This window comes from Corythoichthys intestinalis, chromosome 20 (genome assembly GCF_030265065.1).
Source record: "Corythoichthys intestinalis isolate RoL2023-P3 chromosome 20, ASM3026506v1, whole genome shotgun sequence".
Taxonomy (NCBI): Eukaryota; Metazoa; Chordata; class Actinopteri; order Syngnathiformes; family Syngnathidae; genus Corythoichthys; species Corythoichthys intestinalis.
In genome coordinates, this window is record NC_080414.1 from 13,462,166 (window position 1) to 13,479,010 (window position 16,845).

Genomic DNA, 16,845 nt, shown 5'->3' on the forward strand with positions numbered 1-16,845 from the left:
CCTGTGTCTTTTCCGGCATGGCTTCCTGAGGCTTTTTTGAAGGGCTACTTTGACCTAATATACCTACCAAATTTCATGTTACTCAGGTAAACTAGCTTCGGGGGCTTAATTTTTAAATGATTTACTGAGCTATGATTCATCTTCAACATCTGGCTAAAAGGGCCACTCCAAACCAAAATGGTGGACTTCCTATGTGTTCTCCAGCATGGGATCTTAGGACTTTTTTTTAGGTTACTTGTGAGGGACATGGCTACCAAATTTTATGTGGCTAATAGACACCAGCTTCAGAGGCGGAATTTTTTGGGGAGGACCAGACCACTATAAAGTACTAAAATGAACGTTGAATAGCCATTTCAAACAAAAATGGCAGACTTCTTGTATCCTTTTGGGCGTGGCTTATTGATACTTTTTTGTAGGTTTACTCATGATGGACACGCCGACCAAATTTCATGTTCTTAAATGAAACCGTCTTTAGGGGCTAATTTTTTAAAGCAATCATTTATTAGGCACTCTCCTGTCATCTGCATACTCCATGTTTGTCTTTTACATTTTGAGAATAAACTCCGCCTCCAGAGAGCGGGCGGCATCCACTTACTGTCACCGCACGCCGTTCACCGAGTAGGCCCGGCGGGACAAAAAGATAGACAAAACCAAGGTCGATGAAAAAGCGGCAGCCTGTTTACGAGCGCCATGGTTAAATGTCAAGCGTTGGTCCCCGCGAGGAACGCAAAGACGGCCGCAGGTGTCTAAGAATGAGCGTGCGTGCGAGATGTCGGGATAAAAAGATGAGCAGTGAGATCTATTATTAGTGAAGGATGGAAAAGATGCCCTGGAGGAGACGGAGGAAAAAGTGCAACAGCAGTTTTTGCTATGACTTAACTCTTTCAGCGTGTGAAGTGTTGGCAACTAGAATCCAAACTAGAGCTGCAGCTATGGATTATTTTAGTCATCGATTAATCGAGTACCGTAATTTTCTCACTACAAGGCGAATACCCACCAAATTTGTTCATAAATAAGCCGCACTGGACTATATGCCACAGCTGACCTCACTGAATTATGAGATATTTACACCAAAAGATATGAACTGGTAACACTTTAAGACCAAATGAACCACCGTGAAGCGTTGAACCAATTGGCTGCAAAGCTCCATTGCTTCAAGAAGCTTCATTTAGCCATCACTGCCCCTTTGGGGGAGACAGTCAACCTCTGCTGCCCCCTCCTGTCAACACTGTTGTTGTCCAACGTGCCTCCTAGCATGCATTGCAGCACTACAGATGTAAATAACAATCAAAATTCATGTTCTGTGCTAATTATTTCTTCAGTTACTGTTCCAGTTGTTTCATTAATTGCTAGTTATGGTATTTGGTAACACTTTATTTGAAAGTGGCGCCATAAAACTGTCATTAGACAATCATAACTATGACATGACACTGTCAAGAGCATTAATGAATGCTTATAACAGATGTCATTTCATGTTATGCAGCAAATTATATCACTTTTGAATGGATGTAAAAGATCCAAGCTGGACATAAATGGAGTTAGTGAACTAATTTGCCGGTTGACACTTCATGACATCAGTCATAAGCATTCATTAATGCCCATTAGGCGTGTAACGGTACACAAAAATCTCGGTTAGGCACGTACCTCGGTTTTGAGGTCACGGTTTGGTTCATTTTCGGTACAGTAAGAAAAAAAAATGCAAAAAAAAATGTGCTAGTTGTTTGTTACACACCTTTGTGCTTTCAACAATAGGAACATTAGCCTATACAAAGCTAGAATTCTGCTCAAAAAGTAGCGGGTATTTAAAGATAATCCAACAACAATTTGCCTTTCAGACCCCGCGTATTGGTCAGCTTTCTTTCTGAAAGAAAGAAGAAAAAAGAAGTCCTCTGCTAAAAAGAAAAGCAATCCCAATGACAAAGATTTTAACATGTATTTTACAAACGAAATGCCTCAATGAATCTTTTTTTTTTCCTAATGAACGGGTTTTCGAAAGCTTTATTGGTGGAATTTTCAAGTTAAAGCGCCACACAGAAATTAATAAATTTAATTGTGTAAGCAGGATCTGTGCATTATTCTTATTATTTAATTACTGGTGTTTTAATTCATTTCAATTTATTTTATTTAAATGGGCTATTATTTATTTTATTATGTGTTTATATTTTACAAATGTGATGTAGTATTCACTTATATTGTATATTTTATGTTGTATAACTTTAGTTCCTATGTGAAACTAGTTCCTACTTATTTTGTTGTGGTAGGAGGGTTTTGTATTGAACACGCGGTCGTGTTGGTTATTATTATAGCAGAGAAGACAGCAGTAAATCAACAAACACAAGTCAACTGTGCCCCGATCTACCACTCAAGAGATCTGATGGACTCAAAAAGTGGGTTACGATTGCATATTAGTTTGAAAATCGACCGGATCCACCGTATTTTTACACGACTGACTTCCGGTCTGCCCGATTCTAGCTACCTGTAGTAGTATTGACGCAGGAGGGTCGCGTCTCGCGTTAAATAATAAACTATGCCGTTCTTTTCGCGTGCGTCGTGTTGAGCCGTTTCTGGGACGCGTCTAAGACGCGGCCGCACTGCGACTGGTGTGCATTGGCTGATTGACTTTAACACCCGTGTTTCACTGCGCTCTCGCGGCGGCCACGTTGTCACGCCGTTGACGTTTCTGGGTTATACTGTTGTACCGTGTTGGTCCTCATTATAGTAGAGAAGACGGAGTAAATATAATCTACACAAAAAACTGTAACCCGATCGACTCACAGCCTCGAAAAGTAAGGGTTACATTACGTCAGAAACTCGTTCGGTACGCCTCCGTTCCGAACCGAGCACTACGTACCGAAACGGTTCAATACAGATACATGTACCGTTACACACTTAATGCCCATGATAGTGTCATATAATAATTATGACGGTCTTATAACAATCTTATGACGCCGCTGTCAAATAAAGGTCTTACCTATTACTACAAATAAATTTTTAAAATTAGCCACATTTGGACTATAAGCCGTAGGCAAGGGTGTAGGTTTGGGCTCAACATTGGTAGGGACGATATAACAGCATAACATGCATGTACACTTTTTGCTGGGGACGGGACATTAACAAACAGATTGGGTGAACGGGGTTCAGGGCTACATATTGATAGGCTAACTGATTATTGCAAAATAAATCTATTATTGAGTTATACCAGTGCTTCTCCATTATTTTCTGTTATGCCCCTCATAGGAAGACACTATGCGCTCATTTGCTGTTCCTCATGGGAAAAGCAGACTTAAAAAAAAACTATCACTTTTGTCCACCAGTGTCCACCATTTTAATTAAACGAATCCTCTAAAGAACAAACTTTAATTCGAAGCTTTTTTCTGATCAAATTGCTCGAATTAATCATTGCAGCATTAATCCAAACGTAGAGAGCCATTGATGGGTGTTGACGTCCAGTACTATTTTTTTTTTCACGTGGATGGTTGGGTGACAATCTTGGGTATCTTACGACAGGGAAAACTCTCTGTTCTAACAGATTAATTGAACCAATTTTGGCGGGGCGTTACATAATGAAAAAGAACATGAAGGGGCACGTATAGCAAATAACACAAAGGGCGGAACGTCTGTTCCCCATCAGCGAGCCAGACATCTGCGGTGTTCGGCTGCCTCGTATCCCCTGCGCGCACCTCGGATGACGCCGCCGTCGCCATGGTGACACAGCCTCAGCACCGCAACGGCGAGAAGACTGTACTGAGTTTATCACCGACATGGGAGTTGGACGCCTTTTGAATCAGCGTGAAGGTGGATAACTTCACAACTTGCGCACAATCTGGGTTGCGAATCAACTCTCACCTCAGAAACTCTCACTCTAATATCTTGGAAAGCTCGTTGAAATGAATGAGTGAATTATCATGTTTCAGTGCCATTGAGTTAAAGTGCATGTGACACGAAAGAGCATGTTTATTTCATAATACACACGGTATTTTATGCTCCTGAATGATATGGACCGCTTGGATGTGTGTGGAAGCGATCGCTATATTTATTTAGTTTTTTCAATCCCGCGCCATGAAAATGAGTGACTTCCGGCTTCGGTCTTGCATTGAGGAGGAGGGCGCTGTGACGTGTACGGTTGAAGGCGTCCTCTTCACTCTACAGCCGTACTGTTGTGTATGAGGAGTAAGGATTCAGCTGATTTTGCGGATTAATATGTTTATTTTTCGCATCACGCCAACCAAACGGCTGCAGAAAAATCTTGCTTTATGAGGGAGAGGCATATGCGCCTTTTTGGACTTTCAAAAGGTTCCCATTCACCGTGGCTATTGGCCAAAACAAGCCCTACTACTGTGGGACCATTGGACTTACGAGGAAGTGAGTAAACATCTTGTTTTGTATTATGTCAAATACGAATACAGCGATTACAAAGTAAACACTACAAACTTTTGTTAAATAAAGGACTACTTACGTTTAATCATTGATGGGCATGTAAAAAGCTCTCCTCATGCACATTAGCTGCACAACAACTGCAGCCGCCCTCCTCCGGGGAACTAGCTATAAATTGCTCTCCGCCGGGTGGTTTGCCGGTCCGCAAAGACAATCGACAACCCAGTCGTTATGTCAAATAATGTGGGCTAGTTATGTGTGATTTTCCGCTTCGAAGACTTTGAAACATCACTCTGTTCAGGTTAGCATGTCGGCTAGCCGTCACGCCTCTTGGTTTGTTTACATTCTCCGAAGCCAAGGAAGGGAAATGACATAAACCCGACTTATAGGTGGCATTAAATATATCGTTCAGGAGGTGCGACAGTAAAGGTGAAGTCGACAGTTTTGGCCATTATGGAGTAATTTTGCCATGTCGTCCTGAATGCGTGCATTTTTATCATTTCATATTCCATTTAGCACAAGACTTATTTGTCATAACCATGCCATTTAGTTAGCAATTGGGGAAAATACTTGGATAAAAAGAATATCCTGTAAAAATATTGAAGTAAAGAGACAGAAACAATGACATTTTGCAGCTCTCTTCGTCGCATTTTCCTCGTTGTGAATACTTTCCCCTCGACGGGCTGACTGGTCCTTCTCAAGGCATTTATTTAGCTATTGTGGAAAAACACTTCGATAAAAAGAATATCCTGTAAAAATATTGGAGTAGAGAGACTGAAACAATGACATTTTGCGGCTCTCTTTGTCGCGTTTTCCTCGTTCTGAATAATTCCCCCTCAATGGGCTGAATAGTAAAACCGATGAGCCCAGTCTCCCGCTGACGTCATCCACCTGTTGGGAACGCTAGAGCCCTATAATGGTAGGCGTGGCTAACCGGCAGATTAAAAGACTCATTTCTCGTCATCTGCGCTTTGCTAAATTGTTGTATATAGTCGAATCGTCTCAAAATATGATTCTAATTCACATAATAATGCTATTTAAGACTTTTTTTCTCCTGTCGTATGCTCTTTAAGAGTGCATATTATAATAAGACTTCACTATTTGACTATCCTCCAGTCACAAAAACACGACATTTTTCCCGAATACCGTACGATTTCAGCTGTTTTTATGTTTTAACTGGTCATTTTAAAGTAATCACAATGAAAATATAGGGAAGTAGAGAGTATTGAAACTTTTTATTCACTTCCCGTAGAAATCTGAAAAAAATAGCGACACCTTTTTAAAACAACAAATTTTGGCGGGAGCATATCGATATATTTTAGGCTACAATGTATCATGATATATCAACTTTTCGATATACCGTATTGGCCCGAATATAAGACGGTGTTTTTTGCATTGAAATAAGAAAAAGAAGGGGTCGTCTTATATTCCCGGGCTAGACATTATACCCATTCACGGCACTAGATGGCGCCAGATATCATTGAAATGATTTTCTGTCATGACAGATCTCAGCTACTCTCAAGTTTAACCAGTTTGCATTATTTTATTGCAATGTTTTCCCTCATTCAGATTTTTTTCGACTAAAGTTACAGTTAGACTTCACTTTGATGGTTAATGCAGTTATTGCAATTTTGTTGTTTTATCACAATAGATTGGTTTATTTACATTTGAAAAACCAGAAGCTTTCATTTATGAATGTGATTGCACTTTAGTTTACATATTTAAATGTTCAGATATTAAGATTTGAATGACACAAAATAACACGCTTTTTCTCTCAAATATATTGTTCTAATTAGAGAATTTCCAATCGATCGGCATCCTGATCGATCGGGTCCGATCACGTCATTTTCAAAGTATCGGAATCGGCAAAATAATATCGGCCATGCCTTTTTTTTAATATATATATATTTTTTAATTAAATCGGTTTCTAAATGTATTTAACGTTACAGGCATAATATGTTACACTCATCCAGAGTCTTTAGTTTAGGCTTAAGGTACCGAAAACGGCGGTAATTAATTTTTTTATAAATGTATCATGTTAAATATTTATCGCAATTAATGCATGCGTTGCACAACCCACTCACGCATTGTCGTGCTCAATCTGTAATGACGCCATTTCACCCATTTAGTGAGATAAAAGGCAGCGTAAAATGAGTAGAGTGCATTTTGGCAGCCTTTGGAGCCTTTTTTTAATAGGCTTAAGCCTTACAATCCCTCTTCCTGCGATTAGAAATATCATGGGAAGCAATGTGGGGAAGCAAGGAAGCAATTGATCTTTTTCTTAACACCTTATGTTATTTCCCAACGCAGAGAATATATATCCATTGGTAGCACTACGCACAGTCATGGGTCCACTTCCCATCATGCATTTGGGTTGAATGGCTGCAGTATCATTTACTGAAAGCTCAACAAATACACTAGATGGCACTATTTAGTCACAATATACAAAGTCACAAGTCTTTCTATCCGTGGATCCCTCTCACAGAAAGAATGTTAATAATGTAAATGCCATCTTGAGGATTTATTGTCATAGTAAACAAATACAGTACTTATGGACTGTATGTTGAATGTATATATTCGTCCGAGTTGTATTCATTTCTTTCTTAATGCATTGTCAAAATGTACTGTATATGATCGTGAAAAATTATCGGGAATGATTGGAATTGAATCGGGAGCAAAAAAAAAGCAATCGGATCGGGAAATATCGGGATCGGCAGATACTCAAACTAAAACGATCGGGATCAGATCGGGAGCAAAAAAACATGATCGGAACAACCCTAGTTATAATCATTTGTTTCAGATGTACTGTAATTATTTCTGTATAAAAATTAATTTGGTGTTCAAAAAGTCTTTTTTCAAACTTGAGTCTTGAAAAAGAGGGGGTCGTCTTATAATCAGGGCCGTCTTATATTCGGGCCAATACGGTATTGTCACACCCCTAATAACACCAAGCTGGCACCAAGACGTTTGATTTCAACGCTTGGGGAATCCATCAAAGCCATCACGAAAATTGTCCAGACAAGTTGCCAAGGAAACAAGAGAAGGTTTCCCTCTCTTTTTTTCCATAATGGAATGGTCCCCCTTAATCATTGGAGGTTGATGTTAATCCACTTTATCAACCTCAGAGTGAAACTTTTGGGGTACTCACTCACTCATTCATCCTCCCTCCGTTTTATGACACCCGAGGGTGCGCGTCAGAAGATGGGGGGGCACATCAGAGTGGCACGGCTGCAGTGCAGGAATGTCAGGAATTCCCTAGTGGTGATCACGTCGCCCTGGCTGGTGCTCAGACGGTCACCCTCGCGCTTTATCTGCAAGCCTACCACTGACAAACACCTCCCCTTGTAATCACTTTAATGGCCACTCATTTATTACCTCTTTTGCTGTCGTCTAGGCTTCCTTTGGCTTGGATTTCACAAGGAAAGCCGCTATTACATCACCACAGATGATCCGGCTAGTCTACTTTCTTAAGCATACTCACTGTACTAATTGAGCAGGTGTGCCAAAATGGCGGCCCGGGGGGCCATCTTTTTGTGTGGCCTGCAAAAGTTAATCGGGTGCATTAACTGTGTTTTTCGTTAAAATATAATGTATGTAAAATTTCTGTAAGTGCGGAAATCGGAGAATATTTACTTGCTCTTCTGCTTTTTTCGGGAGTGTAAAACGTATATATTTTTGTTTCTTTTGGCAATGCCATTGTATTTCTGGGTTATTTTGTTACTTTTTAGCCCGATCCTTTTCACCTGATTCTGATCCTGTAAAAAATGGCCCGTGATCGAATCAGGGACATCCGTAATTATAATTATTTTATTTGTTTCAAACTATCCTGTTGTGTTCTAATGATAACATATGCATTTTAGGGCTGTCCAAATTATTTTTTTTAATTAATCACGTTAAAATATTTGACGCATTTAACGCACATGCCCCGCTCAAACAGATTAAAATGACAGCACAGTGTCATGTCGACTTCTTACTTGTGTTTTTTGGTGTTTTGTCGCCCTCTGCTGGCGCTTGGATGCGACTGATTTTATGGGTTTCAGCACCATGAGCACTGTGTAATTATTGACATCAACAATGGCGAGCTACTAGTTTATTTTTTGATTGAAATTTTTTACAAATTTTATTAAAACGAAAACATTACGAGGGGTTTTAATATAACATTTCTGTAACTTTACTAACATTTATCTTTTAAGAACTACAAGTCTTTCTATCCATGGATCTCTTTAACAGAATGTTAATGCCATCTTGTTGATTTAAACAAATACAGTACTTATGTACAGTATGTTGAATGTATATATATCCGTCTTGTGTCTTATTTTTCCATTCCAACAATAATTTACAGAAAAATATGGCATATTTTATAGATGGTTTGAATTGCAATTAATTACGATTAATTAATTTTTAAACTGTGATTAACTCGATTAAAATTTTTAATCGTTTGACAGCCCTAATGCATTTATATGGTTTTATATAAACTTATTAATATTATATATTTGCTAAAAATGGGGGGGGGGGGGGGGGGGTGACACTACTTTGCGGGTTTTCATTTTATGCATCGGTTCTGGTCCGGATTAGCAGCTATAATTGAGGTATCACTGTGAATTTCTCACATTTCTGCATAAAATCACCATCAAATGTGAGCTGATCTTTGTGCAAAATCACACAGATGAAAAAACAGTGTCTGCTTTAACTAAAACCCCCCAAATATTTATAGGTTTTCATGTTTTAATGAGGATATTATGCAAACAATGACAGAAGGGGGAAAAATAAGTTATCAGCAAGCATCATATTTAATATTTTGTGTCCCCCTCCCTTTGGCAGCAATAACTTCAACCCGACGCTTCCTGTAGCTACAGATCAGTCTGGCACATCGATCAGGACTACTCTTGGCCCACTCTTCTCTAAAAAACTGCTGCAGCTTAGTCAGATTTCTGGGATGTCTGGCATGAATCGTTGTCTTTATGTCATGCCACAGCATCTCAATGAGTTTCAAGTCTGGACTATGACTTGGCCACGCCAGAACGGGTAATTTGTTCTTCTGAAACCATTCTGAAGTTGATTTACTTCTGTGTTTTGGATCATTGTCTTGTTGCAGTATCCTTCCTCTTTTTAGCTTCAACTGTCTGACAGACAGCCTCAGTTTTTCCTGCAAACCATCCTGACAAACTTTTTGAATTCATTCTTCCATTAATGATTGCAAGTTGTCCAGGCCCTGAGGCAGCAAAACAGCCCCAAATCATGATGCTTTCTCCACCATGCTTCACAGTGGGGATAAGGTGTTGATGTTGGTGAGCTGTTCCATTTTTCCTCCACACATGATGTTGTGTGTTACTCCCAAACAATTCAACATTGGTTTCATCGGTCCACAAAATATTTCCCAAAACTTCTGTGGAGTGTCCAAGTGCCTTTTTGCGAACATTAAATGAGTAACAATGTTTTTTTTTTTAGATGGCAGTGGCTTACTCCGTGGAGTTAGCGTTAGCTTTAACTAAAACCACCCAAACATTTATAGGTTTTCCAATTTTAATAAGGGTAGTATGCAAACAAAGACAGAAAGGGGGGAAATAAGTAAATGAACCTTCTGCCTAAGGAGATTTAAAGAGCAATTGAAACCAATTTTTACCAAACAATTTGAGACAGGTGTGTGCCCAATCACTGATCAGTGGTTTAAAGCTGCCCTGTCCACTCTAAAACATATCTGGTATGAATTGACTTGATGAGAAGCATTGTCAGATGTTCATCATGGCTTGGTCAAAAAAACTGTCTGAAGACCTGCGATCAAGGATTGTTGATTTGTATCAAGCTGGAAAAGGATACAAAACCATCTCTAAAAGTCTGGATATTCCTCAACTGACAGTCAGAGAAGTTGTCTACAGATGAAGAGAGTTTGGCTCTGTTGCTTCTCTCCCAAGGAGTGGCCATCCACCAAAGATGACGCCGAGAGTTCATCGCAGAATACTCAGAGAGGTAAAAAAGAACCCTAGAGTGTCTGCTAAAGACTAACAGAAATCACTGGCACAGTCCAATATCTATGTGCTCACATCAACAACATGTAAAACTATGGCCAAGAATGGTGTTCATGGGAGGACTCCACGGAGGAAGCCACTGCTGTCTAAAAAAAAACATTGTTGCTCGTTTAATGTTTGCAAAAAGGTACTTGGACCCTCCACAGAGGTTTTGGCAAAATATTTTGTGAACTGATGAAACCAAAGTTGACTTGTTTGGGAGTAACACGCAACGTCATGTGTGGAAGAAACACGGAAGAGCTCACCAACATCATCACCTCACCGTGAAGCATGGTGGAGTGTGCATCATGTTTGGGGCTGTGTTTTGCTGCCTCAGGGCCTGGACAACTTTTTTTTATCAGGATGTTTTGCAGGAAAACCTGAGGCTGTCTGTCAGACAGTTGAAGCTAAAAAGAAGATGGATGCTTCAACAAGACAATGATCCAAAACACAGAAGTAAATCAACTTCAGAATGGTTTCAGAAGAACAAATTACCCGTTCTGGAGGGGCCAAGTCAAAGTCCAGACTTGAAACACATTTAGATGCTGTGGCATGACATAAAGACAGCGATTCATGCCAGACATCCCAGGAATCTGACTGAGCTCCAGCAGTTTTGTAGAGAAGAATTGGCCAAGATTAGTACTTGTGCCAGACTGATCTGCAGCTACAGGAAGCGTCTGGTTGAAGTTATTGCTGCCAAAGGGGGGTGGGGCACAAAATATTAAATGTGATGCTTACTGATGGTAACTTACTTTCCCCTCTTCTGTCATTGTTTGCATAATATCCTCGTTAAAATATCCAAAACCTTTAAATGTTTGGGGGGTTTTAGTTAAAGCAGACACTGTTTTTTTTTCATCTGTGTGATTTTGACAAGGATCAGATCACATATGAAGGTAATTTTATGCAGGAATGTGAGAAATTCCCAAAGGTTCAGATACTTTTACATACTTTTCATACCACTGTATTATTCAAAGACTTTTTTCCAGTATCAGATCCGGACTCGGTATCGGCAGATTCGCAAAATCAGGTGACTTGGACTCGGGTGCAAAAATATGCACTCGGGACATCCCTAGATTCCTTACATATTTATGTACGCTTTATTTACATCAATGTATATATTTCCACTTACACACTCTCACACACACATGTATCATATGAAAGTACTGTATGTGTTATTTATACATTATTTTATGTATGTTATTTATTTGATATTTTATTTACTTGTTTCAATGTATTCTTTGAAATAAAACAAAAAATATATCTTGTCTGTTCGGGTTTTCGCTTCTAAAATGAAAATAAAAATATGCATTTATAGGGTTTCATATACACTTTAGAGACGTCCCGATCACGACATTTTCAAAGTATCGGAATCAGCAAAAAAATATCGGCCATGCCTTTTTAAATTTTTTTTTAATTAAATCGTTTTCTAACTGTATTTAACGTTACAGACATAATATGTTACACTCATCCAGAGTCTTTAGTTTAGGCTTAACGTAGGGTTATCAAATTTATCCCAATAATGGCGGTAATTAATTTTTAAAAAAATGTATCACGTTAAAATATTTAACACAATTCATGCATGCGCTGCACGACCCACTCACGCATTGTTGCGCTCAATCTGTAATGGCGCCATTTTACCTATATAGAGAGATTAAAGCCAGCGTAAAATGAGTAGAGTGAATTTTGGCAGCCTTTGGAGCCTTTTTTTATTGGCTAAAGCCTTACAATCCCGCTCCTTACGATTAGAAATATCATGGGAAGCAATGTAGGGAAGCAAGGTAGCAAATGATCTTTTTCTTAACACTTTATGTTATTTGCCAACGCAGAGAAGATATATCAATTGGTAGCACTGCGCACAGTCATGGTTCCACTTCCCATCATGCACTGGGCATGGCAACAGTATCATTTACTGAAAGCTCAACAAATACATTAGATGGCAATATTTAGTCACGATATACAAAGTCACAAGTCTTTCTATCCGTGGATCCCTCTCACAGAAAGAATTTTAATCATGTAAATGCCATCTTAAGGATTTATTGTCATAATAAACAAATACAGTACTTATATACTGTATGTTGAATGTATATATTCGTCCGAGTTTTATTCATTGTTTTCTTAATGCATTGCCAAAATGTATATGATCGGGAAAAATTATCGGGAATGATTGGAATTGAATCGGGAGCAAAAAAAAGCAATCGGATCGGGAAATATCGGGATCGGCAGATACTCAAACTAAAACGATCGGGATCGGATCGGGAGCAAAAAAACATGATCGGAACAACTCTAATACACTTATTGGTATTACTGTATTTATACACAAAATGAATGTATTTTAAAATGGGGGGGTGACACTGCTTTGCGGTTTTTCACTTAACATATTGGTTCTGGTCTCGATTAACAGCAATAATTGAGGAATCACTGTTTATACTGTTTTGGGATGTTAATAAGAGGCTAAAAAAATTGGACATTTGTCATTGTCTCTAAACAGTTTATTGCTAGTTTATCAGTTAGTTAGTTAATCATGGCAGCCTTAGTTTTGCTGCTATTGACAGCACTGGACGGCCAATCCATTTGAAGTGGGAGGGTCGCAGTGGGAGGGTGACAGCGAATGAACGAACGTTCATCGGATGTCTACTAGGGATAAACTCTGGTGGGATGGTGTATCCTGGCCAGAGGAAGAACAAATGTTAACTTCGACTTCGTTCCGGGCCATTGGTGAGAGCTTCTCAAATGATTGGACTTTGACGTGAACCTCTCAAATTGTTCCTGACGATCATTTCGAAAGCATTCAAGGGTGTTTGTTCTGAAACGCCGGAAAAGAAACACCGCGGGTCGGCTTTGAGATCCTGTTTGGATCCGGTTTAGCCGCTGCTATTTTGTCAGCCAGGAGAGCGGCGCAAAGTCCATCCTGAGCACTTGCACAAGGGGTGCCGCGGGGGCCACATTCCACCTCACGGTGTACCATTCGCTACCAGTCATATGGGAAGGAGGGGGGGGGGCTAAGTCGCCTATTAAAGCCTACTTTCCCATCAGCATTTTTATCCCTCTTCCACCATTTCCTGCGATAGGTTCACCCGGGCGGGATGGGAAAGCTGATAGTTTCCGGGCGTTTTTCAGACTTTTCCTGACATCAGTGATAAGAGATTCACTGTTTGGTCTTCCTGACTTGGACTTTAGCTCTGTGATCATTTTCCAACGATAAGAACATAATGATGAAGTTTCGATTTGGATATTTGAAGGAATACACGTCCTCGTTAGCTCTATGCATTTTCTTCATAATCTCCCTAATACGTCCTCTCCAGATGTCATTACCCCCGCTGACCCCGCTCCCCCTCACGCATGGCATTGGCGGAGGGGGGGGCAGAGGTAGTACGGGGGGATTGTCCGGCAGAACAAAGGAGGCTAGAGGTGAGAAGGGGGGTGCAAACATTCCGCTCACAATGGCGAGGTCTGACTAGCAGGTTGGATCAGGACTTCCAAACAAGCACAACGGACTATTTGGTGTTCTCCGTTTGGCCTTAACAGAGTTCCTCCTATTATCCACTTTGTCGCCTGACTCCTTACGCGCTTAAAAGGCGACACTCGACTCTGAGGACAAACTACGCAAAGATTGACAGGTTTTGGAAGAGTGTACCCTGACCAGGAATGTTGAATAAAACCACATAAAATCAGATTATAAGACAATTGCAACTTGACTCTTGTTTTTCTGCAGTTTGTAGTTGTTTGACAGTACCTTGTCGGTTTTGAACTCATCGGCTGACATGGATGGTGGATAGATATCCAATCCATTTGAACTGGGACTCTGGGAGGTTCCCATTTCAAATGTATTGGACGTCTAACCAGTGGTGGAACAAATGTGAACAGGGGCCGGGTGCGATGAGCATAAACGGGACCCTCCTGAGTGGACTATTATTATATTATATTACAGCTCCGTACATAATCTTACCATTCTGTTTGACCCTCCACTGGCTCAACCACGCCTACTTTACGGTCACATACCGGGCCTGCGTCTAACATCGTTAATGTTGCTGAAACGTGATTATTCACTTTGAAATCTTCCAGATGAAATGGATTTGACTATTTTTAACGAGCTATCAAAAACTTTAAAGATATCTTAAGTGACAGTTTCTGAGGTGAGAGTTTATTCAATGAGTTACAGCATAGCAAGCGACGGCAAAATACCGCACTTTGATTGGCTGGCAAGTTGTTGTTTTTTTTCCCCCCCCGAATTTGTTTACATGACACTCAACGCTTGTTCTTAACACAAATTTTGTCTCACAACAACGAGAAAAATAGATTTTTAAAAATGCCCGAAATTATGGTTGAGAAGCACTCATTCACTGCTAGAGCTCCTAGTTCAAATTAATTGGACGTCTTACCGTCAACCAATTTTAATAAGTTATCAGTAAACCCAAAATAGGCATGTGCCGATATGATATAAATATCACGGTTTCACGGTGTTACAATTACAGCTCTAAAATGTGTTACTTTGAGATATCTGGGTTTACTTAAAAAAAAAAAAAGAATTGAACAGGATTTTTATTTTTTTTAAACATATTTGCATATTGGAACATAATATTATACTTACGTTAAAATAAAAAAACATAACAATGATAACAAAATATTCAAATTAAAATAAATACGGTCCTTTAGGTGAGCCTAAACCCACAGCCCCAGCTCAACATTATTACCATCAGAACAAAAATAACTGAATTATTTTCCATAAAAAGCTAGTGTCTATGACTCGTATCATGTTTACATTATACACACACTCTTTCCCAACACAGACAGTTGCCAGAGAGTAAAACACACCATGTTTTATCACCGCTAGACACACTAAACACGCTGGAGTTAACTCTCGTAGCTGTTTGGCAATGTTCATGACAATGTTTACTGACCTTTAATTTTGTATAAATGCAAAATCATATTGGAGGTATTGCCTCCTCGGCAGCCACCCTTCACAAACATGTTTTTTATGTCGGTTGGCCCTCCTCCTCTAAGCCGTGGCTGTCTGAAACTTTTGTGTAGCTGAAGTATTCTCATTCCAGCGATTTTATTTTCTTTGATGGGGAAAAAAGTTCAGGAGTTTCACCTCCTCTAGCCATCGTGTAGCACAGCTGACTCACTGACACTGAGCAACAACAAGTGGGGGAGGGTTGAGCCTTGCACCTGAAAGCAAGGGATTTCTTCACGCATCTTTGGGACATAAAAAAAACGGCTCATACCTTAGGGACGCTATGTCAGAAAATGTTTGCGTATTGAAACGTTGATGTTTTAATACCACGGTATACCTTGACACCGGTAACCGGCACATGTCTAAACATAATTCAAATGAAAGTATCTGAGTAGAGTTTATTCAGTGAATTACGGGGCGTGGTCTAAAAGTGACATCAAAAACTGGACTTGTGTTAACTGATAAATTTGCGCGTGAAAATCCGTGGTGAGCTGTAGCCTACAGCAGTTAAATTTTCAGCATTTGATGTTTTCACAACATTCAATGCATTTTCTCAACTCAAATTTTGGTTCACGATACCTTGTAAAATACAAAAACCTAACTTCAGGTTGACTACACAGGACTAAAAACCAACAATAGCAAACAAACAGAATTTACCATCTCACATATTCCTGTTACTATAGTCCAAATATTTGCACTTGTGTATCATCACGCCATGGAAATCCCTTTGCTCTGCTCAGTTTATTTTGCTGTCATCCTGCCCACCCATCTTTATTAGTCTGTCTGGTCTAGGCAAACGCATCCACACTCAAAGTGCATTCAACCAACTTGTTCGGATTTGACACTGTAACATCACACTAGGTAGGAATGACATCGTCTGCTAACGTGTTCCAAATGATGCAGTCGCGCGATGACCAATCGATAGGTGGGATCGATACGCGCGGCAGTAAATAAACAGCACTCCACTCACCTATGACGGCGCGGTATCGTCGGCGTATCCGAGCCCGATGGCGAGGCGCGCTTCACCGCGTCGAGGCGCACATGGTCCGGGGGCGGCTGGCTGACAAGTGTCGCGTCGCGGTGCGGCTCCGCGGATGCGCAAGGCGGTGCCGACGGACTTGAGGACCACCGCGGTAGGCGCTCGCTCGCTCGCCCGGTGCCGTCAATGCGCTCCCCGTCTGTGACGCAGGTCCCTCTCCGCCTCCGAGCGGACCGGGCCGTCGGGGTTTGGTCGCGCCGGTGCCACCCACCAAGTGTGAGGGAGGACCTAAAGGCGCGCGTATACGGGGAGGGAATGTTAATGAGGGAGCTTGAGGGGATGCTGCAGTCGCTGGATGGATCTGCGTTGGTTAATAGGTCGGGATCCTGTCCGCAACCGACTAAGCCCCATGGGAGCAATTGAGTTAACAGAACCTAGAATTTTGAGGAAGAAGTGACATACAATGCGAAATGTTTATGTTAAGGGACAGTGCTGCTTTGGTTTGAAACTTAACTGACATTGTATTTATCTAT

The 16,845-nt window shown here is 40.5% G+C and overlaps 1 protein-coding gene across 1 annotated transcript in view; it reads right to left on the reverse strand.

Annotated features, from left to right (window-relative positions):
- The window catches only part of tmem108 (transmembrane protein 108), a 45,775-nt gene extending 29,127 nt beyond the window's left edge, over nt 1-16,648 (reverse strand). Inside the window, exon 1 of the mRNA XM_057824396.1 lies at nt 16,304-16,648. The gene's annotated coding sequence lies outside the window, so the exon portion shown is untranslated. The remainder of the gene's footprint in view (nt 1-16,303) is intronic.
- Nucleotides 16,649-16,845: the final 197 nt, after the last annotated feature.